The sequence below is a fragment of the Mastigoproctus giganteus genome, chromosome 8 (assembly GCF_048544385.1).
Source record: "Mastigoproctus giganteus isolate SK-2022 chromosome 8, ASM4854438v1, whole genome shotgun sequence".
Classification (NCBI taxonomy): Eukaryota; Metazoa; Arthropoda; class Arachnida; order Uropygi; family Thelyphonidae; genus Mastigoproctus; species Mastigoproctus giganteus.
In genome coordinates, this window is record NC_143582.1 from 82,917,989 (window position 1) to 82,932,034 (window position 14,046).

Below are 14,046 nucleotides of genomic sequence, written 5' to 3' on the forward strand. Positions count from 1 at the left end.
GTGCAGTAGCACACGCCCTTTGAGTAGACTGGGGTTAAACCCCTGACTGCTAAATATGGTTGATCTGCCAACCCACACTGGACCAGTGTGGCAGATTATGGTCCATTTCCCTCAACATAAATTGAGGAGGCTTCCATTCTGCAGTGGGTTGATAATGGCTGCAGATTTATTTTTTATTTTATTTAATTTAACATTAATAATTCTTTTGTCTCTATTTTTATGATCATTTAGCATAACAGTGAGATGAGTTACTTAAAAAGAGGAGGCTCTTGTTCTTCTTCTTCAAGAGGAGTGTTTCCATTTACTCAGGGTTTCCTCAGCCTACAAGTTATTTTTTGGTAGGAATTTTTTCCCGCCATAAAGTGCTGTTCAAGGTGTCTTGGTCAGTTAAACCTCGGGCGGTCATGCACTCCCGTACTTCACCCATCCATATCCTCCTATGTCTTCCTCTTCTCCCAGGAGGTATCCACTCCAGGATAGCCTTTGGATATCTGGTTTCTTGCATCCGTTTTACATGTCCATACCATGTTAAATGCTTTTCTTTGATAGTGTAAATAATATTCTTTTTCGCTTCCATTTTCTCTCTTACATCTTCATTTCATTTTCTGTCTCTTCTAGAAATTCTTTCGGAGCGTCTCCAAAAATCTATTTCTGTGGAGAGCAATTTGTTTTGTACTTGCCTATTCAACATCCAGGTTTCTGCTCCATACAATAGAAGACTTTGTACAATCGTTTGAAGTTTATTTGTTTGAGGCTCTTGTTAATTTTAATATTAAAATGAAGTCAGATTGTTATAAAACAGGTAACAATGGCAAGGGAGAAATCAAAGAGGATTTGTTGTAGAATAGAACTTTTTTTTTTTTTTTAGCATGTATATTATTACAGTAGGTTCAAGAAGGAAGATACAAATTTAATAGGTTCTAACCTAAAATAGATGAGTGGCTATTCATCATTTTCCAGATTATTTTTCAGGTGTTGATATTCTTGACTGTTTGGTTTTCATTTTGTTAAGTGCCAAAACCTTGTTTTCTCACTTTTGTCTCAGATTCATTGATGATGCTGTATAAACACAGCAGGATTACAATGAGAAGGAATGTAACATTTTTAATACTACTAATATATAATTTTCTTCAAAATATAGGAATAACCTGTGTAAACAGGTTTATAGAGTATATGCCATCAATCCAGGAGCCTTACTACCCTGTAGGCTCAAAAGTTTTTTTTTTTTTATTAAATAAATGTAAAATTTCAACATTACTAATTACGTTTTTTTCGAACTTCGCTCCCATAATTTCTCATTGACGTGAAGAGTTTTTCTTCTGTAAATACCGATGCAAAGTAACTGTTGAGTTAACATTAGCAGAGGCATATGATGCAAGAAAGCAAGCTTATGCAGCATCAGCCAAAAAAAAAAAAAACACACCCATTTCACCCCTCCGTTCGTTCGAAATACCTGTCCAGCTGAGCCTTAAATTTATTTAGGCTATCAACTTCCACAACAAAGGATGGAAGTCTGTTCCACCAACCAACTACCCGCTGGCTAAAGGCAAATTTCCGCACATCTATCCTACATCTGTCTTTCCTCAATCTGAATTTATGCCCTCTCAAGTGATTATTCTGAGCAAGAGGAAGAATCCATCGGCATTGAGCATGCTCAAACCATTCAAGGCTTTATACACCTCTATCAGATCACCTCGCCGGTGCCTAGTCTCCAGACACTGTAATTTGCAAAACTTAAGCCTTTCTTCATAAGAGCAACCCTTTGTTCCATTCACTAATCTTGTTGCCCTTCTCTGGACTCGTTCCAGCAGCTGTACATCCTTCTTGAAATGAGGCCTCCAGACCTGTACACATACTCAAGGTGTGGCCTGACCATTGCCTTATACAAGGGAATAATCACCTTCTCCCTGCTAGAAAAATTCCTGTATATCATTGACAAGACACCATGAGCTACTCTTGCAGCCCGTCCACACTGCTCAGAGAACTTCATATCTGCCTGCACAATTACCCCCAGGTCCTTTTCATTCTCTACTACTGTCAGTGTAGTACCACAGAGTTGATACGTTGCTCTGGGGTTGCTGTTTCCCATATGTAGTACTTTACATTTGTCAATGTTAAACTTCATTTGCCACCTCTCAGCCCATCTTCTCAACCTTTCCAGATCCTGTTGCAGCAGCATAGCGTCAGTAGTGTCCTTAACAACCCTGCCAACCTTTGTATCATCTGCAAATTTGGACATTAAGCTTGATATACCATCATCAATATCATTTATAAATACAGAAAACAATAATGGACCCAACACTGAACCCTGAGGGACTCCACTAATAACATTAGTCCACGATGAGCAGTGTCCATTGTTCATTTGCAACTTCAGCTAGTGATATCTAATACTATCTCCTGTCCATTACATAAGGTTCAATCTGGTTTGTTCTTCTCCTCTTTGCATTTATATATGTGAAGAATTCCTTATTCACCCCCCACTCTTTGCCAGTGATTTCTCATAATCTGCCTTTGCCAGCCTAACCTTTTCTGTGGCACTATTACAGATCAATTTCTAGCTGTTATACGCTCCTGTACTTTTTATTGCTCTAACTTTTCCATACTGTCTTTTTCTGCTCAAGTAATCTGGCAACTTCATTATTTATCCGACTTGGAATCCTTCTTGTGGAGAATTTTTTAGTAGTATATATTTGTAAAATAATAAGAGGAGTGTACCTCAGTATAGTACATAGAACACTTCCGTATGATACTCTCCAGAAATTAAAACAAAAAAATCGAAAAAGGGCAAGTAAGCGTGAATGTCTTATTATGGTGATTTTAATTTGCCTCTAATTGATTGGAGCAAATGGGAGGAAAACTCCACAGGGGGAACAAAATTTTTAAATCAACTAGGTGATTGCTATTTGTATCAACATGCCAGGGAAAGTACTACAGAAAACAATACTCTAGACCTCATCATCACCCATGAACCAGATGACATAATAGGGCTGACAGTACAGGAACCAGTAGCAGAAAGTGATCATGGAGGTCTATGGAGAGAGAGAGAGAGAGAGAGAGAGAGAGAGAGAGAGAGAGAGCGAGCAGTAGTTAAAGGCAAAGGAATGGGCTATAATTTCAGAAAAGGAAATTACAATGCCTTAAGGTGCTACATGGCCTTTATTAACTGGGTAGATAATCGCACAGAAAGTGAATACAATTGAATTATGGTATACCTTTAAAACATTAATCACAGAAGCCTTGAATGTGTATATACCATTAAAAAAAAAATATTCCACAAGGAAGTTTCCAAGTTGGGATGAATAATGAAATTGCCATATTACTTGGGCAGAAAAAGATGGCATGGAAAAGTTAGAGCAATAAAAAGTACTGAAGCCTATAACAGCTACAAAGTGATCTGTAATAGTGGCACAGGAAAGGTTAGGCTGGTCATGAAAAAGCAGATTATGAGAAATTGCTGGCAAAGAGTGGGGATAAGGTTCTTCACATATATAAATGCAAAAAAGAGGACAAGCCAGATCGGACCCTTATGAAGCGGATTTGGGACAGTATTGCATACTCCAGCTGATGTTGCAGATGAACTCAACAGTTACTTTCATCGGTATTTACAGAAGAAAAACCCTTTATGTCAGAGAAATTATGGGAGTGACGTCGAAAAATATCAAATTAATGATATTGAAATTTCACATGATTATTTAATGAAAACATTTTCAAGCCTACAGGCCAGTAAGGCTCCTGGGATTGATGGCATATACCCCATAATCTTAAGGGAGGCAACAAGTGAGTGCATTAAACCACTGGGGCTAATTATGAGAGCATCACTGGACTCGGGAGTGATTCCGTTGGATTGGAAAAGTGCCAATGTATCTCCATTACATAAGGGTGATTCTAAGTGTGAAGTTGTGAAAACGGCCCATAACCTTCCTCAAGTCATCAATGGGACTCGAATTCAGGTCTTTTCTACCCAGTGTGGGGAGGTCGACGATTTTACCAACTGTACTACCCAGAATAAAACGATGTAAAAAGTTTTTCGTCTAATTACAATTTCGTATGACTTAGTAGAAATTATACATCTTTTCAATTTAATTTAATATGCTCTTAAATTTATTTTAGCCAACATTTGACACAGCATAGAAACTTTTTTTCTCCCTAACTGTTTATTCTAACTTGCCTGTTACATATCAGACAACAAACGCGGATACAAATAACAGCCACACGTACGTTATGCGCTGCTTTGATAAGGGAAGTTTTACAGATTAACAAAGCAGCTCTTAATCCAATATCTGTTCATCTAAAAAGATACAATCAAGTTAATATAAGTATTTTTATGTTAAAATATACGAGGGATGGTCAATAACTATTTATCCTTGCCTAGAAATATTTTAGTTAGGGATTTGAAACTTGGCTGAAAATTTCATCCTCTATATGTTGGTTTGGTTGGGTTTTTTTTTTTTTTTTTTAGGAGCAACTAAAATTAGCAACTAAGGCCATATTGCTCCAGGGATATGCAGTGGTCATTCCCTGACCTTTCCGCATCCTCCGTATTTGGTGGGCACTGGCTCGAACCCCGGTCTAATCAAGGAGCGTGTGCTATACACTGCTGATCCTGCCCACCTGGCTACAGAGGCGCCACCTTCTAGAGCAGGGGTGGGCAACAGTCGGCCCGCGGGCCACATCCGGCCCACGACGATGTTGAATCCGGCCCCCTCGGTAAATGCATAAATATAGAAAATCCATACCTGACTACACTCGCCGTAAACGTTCGGCTTAATTCGGTTCAATCGGGAATCACGGCCAGTACAACAGTAACCAAGTGATTCTACGCAGCGTCAAAGAGTTATTTCCTAATTATTATTGTAGCACCGATCGAACCAAGTTCCTTTGGGTTTGACTTCTTATTGAAAAAAATAATATTGGTGCGAGATATTTTATGCCTTTTTAATTATTACAATTTTTAATTTAATATAATTTATAGCCCATAAAATGAGCCAATTAAAAAAAATTGAAAAATTGATGCCGAATGCCGCATTTTCAATGATAATTGGACATTCAGATATTTTTTTAAAAAAATACGTTAATAATTTGGTAATTCAAGTAATATAACATTTTTTAGGTTCTGATTTTTTTTATTAAATCGTTCAATCTATTCCGGCCTGCATCATGATGCGAAAATTTCATTCGGCCCGCTGACGAAAAAAGTTGCCCACCCCTGTTCTAGAGGTACATACATTTTTCCATCTCTGAATAAGTTCTGTCGAGCCTTTTGAATAGAATTCCACTCTTAGCAGAAAACCAGGTTTCCATTTTATTAATTACCTCAGTGAAAAATCACCATAATGGTTTCTTAATTTTAGGGAAAAAGACTACGTCTGAAGGCGGAAGGTCAGAAGAATAAGGTGACTACTCTAAAATTTCAAAGCCACACCTGACTGTAGAGGCCTCTGTGAGAGCTGCCTTGTGAGTAGCAGCATTGTCGGCTAAGAAGCAGACATCTTTGAATAACTTCCCGCATGTCTAACTTTCCCGGGAGATTTCTGTTGTACTCCCCCAGTGATGCAGTTGCCTTTTGGGAGATAATCTATAAAAATGATACCTTTAGCGTCCCAGAGGCCTGACAATATGATCTTGTCGGCAAAAAATTGAACCTTGGCTTTTTTGGGCTTGGTGAAGATGAACGTTTCTATTGTTTGCTCGTCTATTTTGTTTCTGGGTCATAATGGCGTACCCAGCATTCATCCATCATCACAATTCAGTCAAAAAAAATATATATATCAGTATTTCCCTCTACAAAGCTCCATTGTGCGGAACACTCTTTCCTGTGGAGCTTTTGAGACATCAACAATTTCGAAACCCGTCCTGCTGCCACCTTACATTATGGTTAATGCTCATCTCAATGCTAATGCTCACCTCATTTGCCATAAAATTTATAGTCATACTGCTGTCTTCAAGGACTAACTGTCTATATCTGCAAATTGCATCACAGCCACGATGGTAGAATCTGACCTGACTGAGACGGGTCTTCATTCTCTTGGATCATTGTGCCTACTGCTTTACTCACACTTCAACTGTCTTTTCCAATTTTTCAAAGTCTCATATGATAAATAATCCTCCCCATATACATTAGAATGTAAATGGTGAGGATTACGGCACATTAGGACACAAAGTATATGGGAAGGTAATCCTCCCCATACAAATTGTATATAATAAAGTACATTAGGGTATGTAATGTGATGTTTGTGATGGTTCAACGTCACAGAAATTCAATATATGCATCATTTGTAGAACGGACTAAGTCCCAACGGTACTTAAATTCCCTCCACACACTGTACAGCATATCAGAGAATACAGAGGCCACTGTTGATGTGATGCATTCTTTCTGCTGAACAATGTCCTATACTTCTGTGAAGTTCAATTTACCTTTCATACAAACCCACAGAAAAAAATCGAGCGGGTTAGGGTCAGGTGATCAGGATGGTCAAGGAAATCGTACAGCTCTACCCATCTGGCGGTCTGGCATTAAGGAAGTAGCAGACATCACGAAACCACTGAGCAGGAGCTTCACCCTGCTGGAATATAAAAGCTGGTTGGCAGTCCTAATTGTGGTGCCACAAACAGCTGAAACGTATCTAAGTATGTATGCACTGTCATTGATGACTTTAATTCAGTCATCAATAGGATACATTTCGATTTCTCTTTTGGGGTCATCATCTTGCAATGCGAAAGATGTCATATAAAATAAACATATAATCGGAAAAAACATTTTTATACAAAAAATTAAGGCTTCAAAAGTTGTTTCATTTCTGTGTAGACACCCTACGTATACGCTGCCCTCTCATTAATATCCAGAAACTTGCATATCTACAAATAACCTTTATTTACAGGAAAACTAATAATGTGTACTGAAACCTTTAACCTTTATGACAGCTTCTAGTCTCCACAGTACACAGTCCACCACTACTTTTTTTGTCAATGTCCTCTGAAATTTTCCGCTATTCACCCTTCAAAGTGGCGTACAGTTCAGCTCTGTGTTTTTGGGCAGTCTCTCTTCTGATGCATTGGACGACCCAATTCATCCCCGAGGTTCTTTATAGGATTGAGGTCAGGCTCTGAATCCAGACCAACTTTTCGATGCTCACGTCCTAAAACCAGTATGACATGGAACGTTGGTCTGTTGATACACTGGTATGTGCCTCCCTGATGTGCTGCCCTACAATAGAGGTAACTCCTCAGCATTCACGGTTTTGTCCAAAACAACCAATGGGCCCAGGCCAAAACATGAAAAACAGCCCCAGTCCTCACTGCTTCTGCCAAATTTCATTGCTGAGACGATACAGTCCGGCAGGTGCTTTTCTTCATGCATCCGCCATGTTTGTGATGTTTCTACTAGTCTGACAATACAACCGCTAGACTGTGCACCTTGGCTCGTTACTCCAAAGCACAGCTTTGCATTAGTCTACAGTCCAAGAACGACCGCGGCCTTACACCAAGCCAGATGGCATCTGGCTTGTGGACAGCTTACTGCCGTGGCAACCCATATCACGAAGAGTCCCGAGTACTATCTGGTGCTGACATGTTCAATCATCTCACTGAGGACCTCTGTGTGTAATGCGACAACGTCAGCTTAAGTTCAGAGTGGTGGGGTTTTTGCAGGGCTTTCCTGTCACGTTTAATCAGCTTCGGGGGGTTTCTGACGGTTTCAGCACCAGTCCGCTGCCATTTGCATGTCGCATCACCAACTGTCGACCTAGAGAACTTCAGTGCAGTTTAAATCGCACGTACAGACCGATTGCTTATGTGGCATCCTATTATCATTCCGCGTTGGAAGTCTTAACTATGTCGATCGCGGCATCTAACATCCACAGTCGTACTACTGTCTCCTCAAAGGCCTGCGAGCATATTTATAGTTGTGTTTGACGTCGTGGTTGGTAACTATCAACTGAGTTATGTCCGGATATTAACTGCAGGGCAGTGTATATTGTATTTATTTGCTTGGTACATCGTATTGACTTTTCTGGTGGCTTGAATGAAACTTCCTCCTCAGAAAGCAATACAGTTATTTTCCATTTATCTTTATTTTTCTCTTATTTTTATTACCTTTATCATTATTCATTTGCAACCAATGCTTTATGCTGTATAATTTTTACATGTGTATCTATAGACTGATTACTAAAAGGAATTTCCCAAAATGAAAAGGGTTTCCACTGATTGGTGTTAGTGTAAATACGTGCAAATCATATCTTATATGATGACCTAATATGATTTGGAGAAATCATTAAAAACGTTCCTGTTTATACTCTCTCACAACCACCAAGTCAGAGGAGTTGACAGTTAATTATTTTGACAATGAATGCAATGCTTAACCGTATTTAGCAGTCACGCGAGCTTGAACTACGGTTCACTCAAAACGCTTACTTGCCCTAATCAGAGGTACTGTATTATCACAATGCAAGCGCAAAACCCTAAATTTAATTTTAAGGTCGTTTTCTCCAAACAGCATCGCTGAAGAACTGTTCTATAGTACATATTCTTGATTAACTGTTTGTGGGGCAAATTCATAATGAACAATACCGCAGATCAAACAAAAATGCGATAAACATGATCTTTACATTTGAGCGAGGTAGACTGATTTGCTGGGGGGGGGGGCGTTTCGGGTCATAGCCACAAAAGTTCAATAATGATGGAAGAAACACAAAGTCCTGATGCTGCTGACTTTGCCAGCAGCATCAGGACTTTACAGATAATTAAACAATCACTCCTGATCAGATCACAACACGAGCGACTGAATCATTGGTTTTTGAAGATGGTGGTAGCCAGAGAGAGAGAGAGAGAGAGAGAGAGAGAGAGAGGATAATCTTCGATAGACAAACGGCTCTCTTTAAACTTTGCGAACTACTAAAAAAGTCCTCGTATGACACATAGCATCTTCTCCGAAAGCTATTTGTACTTCTCCCTAATTTCAAACAAAATTTTATACAAATGGGATGTTCAATAAAATCACTCATTTTAAAATACGACGAAACACATTCATAACGACTACAGATAAACAGGCGATTCATGGTTTGTTTGTTGTTTGGTTTTTAGGAGCATTAGCAACTAAAGCCATACTGCTCCGGGGATATGCGACCTTTCCGCATCCTCCGCATTTAGTGGTCACGGGCTCGAACCCCGGTTTAATCAAGAAGCGTGTGCTACGCACTGCTGCTCCTGGCTACGGAGGAGGCGATACATGGTTTGGCTAGATTAGTAGCCAAACATGTTGCAACAGGTCAACTCACTACTACGTCGCAATATCACCCCCCCCCCATATAAGTCGTTCATCACACATATTTGACCTTGCACCTTTAAGAAATCCTCAAATAGTTAGGAAGCAAGGAAATTAGTACTGTATTTCCGTAATCACGCAACCCGCGTGTATACAAAAGTAGTTTACCCCTTGAAGCTAGTAGTTGGTTTTTTAAGCATCCCCGGATAACCTGCTCTCTATCAAGCGCAGTGTATTGTTATTACTGCTGGACGAGGCCTCACACCCTTCCTCTTCTCGTACACGAGGGTGGCGGCACGACGTTAGAGGTCAGTACGCCCGAGGAAAACACCACGATAGCAGTTGCTATGCCAGTACTATAAAGCTCCCCATTTGAAGTTTTTTTTATTTATTTATTATTATTTTTATTCTTTTTTTATTTTATTTTTTTTTTTTTTTGCTGCACCATTCTTATTTAGATAGCTTTAGGGTACGCGTTTTAAAACCAGGCCGATGCTGTCCGTGGTTAACATCCGTAGTTGAACTGCGGAAAATAATCTTTTAAAGATTACTTGGAAAATTGAGGACACGATCAAGAAAAAATTATTTCATAAATATTATGCATAATAATTGCTGGTTTCATCATCGCTTACTATCCTGCGCAACGTTAAACGAAATCGGAATCACCAAGCCAGATGCACCTATAATTCCTAAATTTTATGCAGAGTAACAACTTACCCTTTGCACCCACTCAACCAAATAAATAAATATGTACAACACTTAAATAAAAGGAATTGTCAATTCCATTACGTAGGCAGTCCTGAACGACTACAGGCTTGTCCATAACAGATCATATTCATCAATACATTTACGAAGAAACTGGACAAAAACATTTTTTTTTTAATAATAAAACGTATTTATTGTTTTATAAGACATAATTGAACAATTATAAACATAAAACCCTCAAAAGAAGGGTGACAAGACTTTCCGAGATGAAAATCTGGACAAAACGAATCGTAAAGATGAAAAAATCTGGACAAATACACCCTGAAGAAGAAAGTCGGAACTTCTCCAGAGACCAAACTATAAAAAGCCAGCCAACGTAATTCTTATTGCCCTGGCTTTCTAGAGCATCCTAATATTATCCACGCTAATATCATTTCATAAAACAGTAAACAAATAGCTATGTAATTGTAATTTTTTATTTTCTTCAAGTGACATTATCAATCAATTAAACACAAAAATCAAAACATATTTTTCAAGGGAGGGTTAGGAAGTTACAAAGGGGAGGGGGAGAGAAGCAAGCAGGAAACTGACCTGAACATTGCATTATTTTTAAACATAATCAACATTTAAATTGTCTCATCGTTCTATTAAATTTTGGAAAAAAGCTGCTAAAAAAAAACACATCAGGGTTTCATGACCAGTGATGCATGTCAATTTCTTTTTTTCTTTCTTTTCTCCTCGCGTTTTCCCATTATTATATGGGGACAGCGTTTTTTATTTTATTTTATTTTTATTTTATTGTTTTGGCAGACAATTTTTACGGCCGGATGCCTTTCCTGATGCCAATCCTCACCCTTTATCCGGGATGGGGATATGCGGTGGTCATTCCCTGATCTTCCGTATTTGGTGGTCCCGGGCTCGAACCCCAGTCTAATCAAGAAGTGTGTGCTACACACACTACTGCTCCTGCTCACCTGGCTACGGAGGAGCCTGATGTATATCATTTTCTACTTCCACATAATTAGAAAAACACATGCCACCAAGCTGTAGTTTAAATTAAGTGAGCCAAAAAAATGGAAATAGCAAGGGCCAAGATCCATTCATCTGCCTAATTTTTCTAGGTCAAGGATGTACGCAGGATGATTAAGAAATTCCCATTGTCTCTTGGGTTGTCATGCCGTACTCGAGGCCTCCGTAGCCGGAGTGCAGTAACACGCTCTATAAATAGACCGGGGTTCAAGCCCCTGACTGCTAAATACGGTCGATCTGCCAACCCGCACTGGACCAGCGTGGCAGATTATGGTCCATTTCCCTCAGCATGAATTGTTGGGGTGGCTTCCATCCTGCAGTGAGTTGACAATGGCTGCAGGTTTTTTTTTTTTTTTTTTTTTTTTAACAGTACTCGACGTCTCAATAGTCCAGTCGGTTTTCTGAAAATTGAGTCCTTAATTCTTTCAAAAATATATCACGGTATCTTCAGGCTCTTGGAAATGAAAAAGAACATGACAATCCCAGAAAACAGTCTATTAAATTACAGTAATTGTTAATAGCTCAACCCCCAGGGGTTCACATCTGGTGAGTATGGGCTTGGCACACCCAGGGTCCTGAGCTGGATATCATCATCATCATTCTTCTCTCTCTCTCTCTCTCTCTCTCTCTCTCTCTCTCTCTCTCTCTCTCTCTCTCTCTCTCTCTCTCTCTCTCTCTCTCTCTCTCAGGGTAACTCGGGAATTTTTTGGCTGGTGCAGCATAAGCGTCAGGCTTCCTTGCACCATATGGCTAATTATAACCTTAAATTTCACTACTGGGATGAACCACAAAATGCATCCAATTGCACTGTTGATGTATTTCCAATATGGTTGAAAGTGGAGCCGCGATTCCATTTCTAACTATGCAAAGTTTGAAAATTCAGTCATGTTTTTCAATAGATTAAACCCCCCCCCTCCGTTTATAACCAAGTTAGAAAATGAGCAATATGCAACACAGTGCATACAATATACAACAAACTAATGTACAATACATATAATTCTTTTCACTGTACCTTAGCTTTCTCTCGATGAAGCATATGCTTGTACAGGACTGTGGTTCCCTGGTCAGCCTGCGCGGCAAAATTAGGACGATATTGGTTAGAGCCCGCACGGCCCACTGTGTACTGTAGCATCAGAAAGTCCTAGTGGCCTTTAATTCCCTACGCATATACAGTCACAACTACGCAAATTCTTTTAATTCTTCTGGTCTCTGTCACGTTTTAAAACCACGTTGATGCCGTCCGCAGTGTAGAAGTTGACCATCGCAAAATAATCTTTCACATAGTAATAAATAAATTTTTGTTTATCCCAGAGAATAACCAACAAGTTATTTATTGCTATGTGAAATAAGTTTCAGTATAGAAATACAGTATTTATTTATTTTTATATTTTCGGAATGACTATAATATGACCATCCAAAATCAGGAAAATTCCAAGATGTCACGAGGATCAGGTTCCAAGATTGCCGGATTGGACGTTCAACTGCACACGGTTTTAATGTTAGTGAACTTCTACATACCTCAGCTTGGTGATGGTCTACAGACCCGTTCCCTAATGGAACCCCCCCCTCCTCCCTCTTGGACATTTCCCAGCCTCGTTTCTTACAGGTGTGAAATTGGATGACCTGCGCAATTTCTGTTCCTCTCCTACTTGTCTGGATCACTATTTTAAACCTTCCAATGCAGGACCGCAGCATAACCGAATGCCGTTCCGGTTCGTCACATCGGTAATGTCATGTACATACTTCATTATTAAACCAATTCGTCACAACGGTAATTGATTTTAAAAAGCTAAAAATAGCAGACACATTGTCATCTTCGGATAAAATCTGAGTGTATACGGCTCAGTCAGATGTTAAAAGCGGTAAAACGTATATTGCTAAAAACTGGACAGTCAATTAAAATGTGTCTGATTGATTGATAATATTGTGTCACAGGACTCACACATAGGAGGATTATCAGCCCTCAGCAAATACGAATGAGTCAAATGACTGTCTTATGCGGGTCCGAGCAAGAACAACTTCCTCCTTACGATTCCTGCGCAGACTAGATTGTCACGGTTCAATTACAGGCTTTATACGATATAATTTGTTCGAAGTCTGTCTATTCCATGAATCCTGCCATTGGGTGTGTATATTTTGATGTATTATTTAGTCTATACAGAGGACTGACAAGGCAACAATTATTAGGGAGAATTGCTATTTGGCTGCGGTGTCAGCCAAATCATTTCCCCTAATCCCAATGTGGCTGGGAATCCAGCAGAAGCAGATATCGTATTCACGTTCATGGAGAGAGTGGATCTTCTGCTGAACTTGAGACAGAACTGGATGAGGATTATACCTCACAGTTATTAAAGCCTGTAAGACGCTGAGAGAGTCGGAATATAAAATGAACCGTTGGTTTTGGCATTTACTAATGTGATCCAAGGCTAACTCTATAGCGTGCAGCTCTGCAGTAAATATGCTGCATTCAGAGAGAATCTGCTCCGATGTAGTGGTGTCTGTAAAGACAGCAGCAGATCCTACACACGATTCCGACTTCGAGCCGTCTGTGTAAACTGGCGCGAAGTCAGAATGTTCAGCTCGGTGTGCTGAATAAAGCTGCAGGTAGACAGATGATGGAGTGTCCGACTTTCCCCAATTTCTAAGGGACAAGTCACAAGTTGGTACATGAGCGTGCCAGGGTGGAAGGGGTTGCTTTGGTATTTGGGCAGCCTTGTCTACCTTGATCTTACGTTCTTTGAGTAGCTCTTGGAGACGAATACCAAAAGGACGATTGGCAGTCTTACAAGTGTTGTACAAATTTCCCCATCGTGGCTCAAAAACGAAAAACGAAGAAACGAACAGCAGACGGTCTGGCAGGGATTTCAGTTTTAAAGCATACTTTAGAGACAACTGCTTGCGTCGGAGCGATAACGGTGGTTCGTTTGCTTCGACGTATAAGCTCTGGACAGGAGATGTTCGATATGCTCCAACAGCGATGGGAGAGCCTGATGATGGACAGGATCCAGCCATCGAAGTACACTGTCTCTGGCCGAATTGTATACCAGGGACCC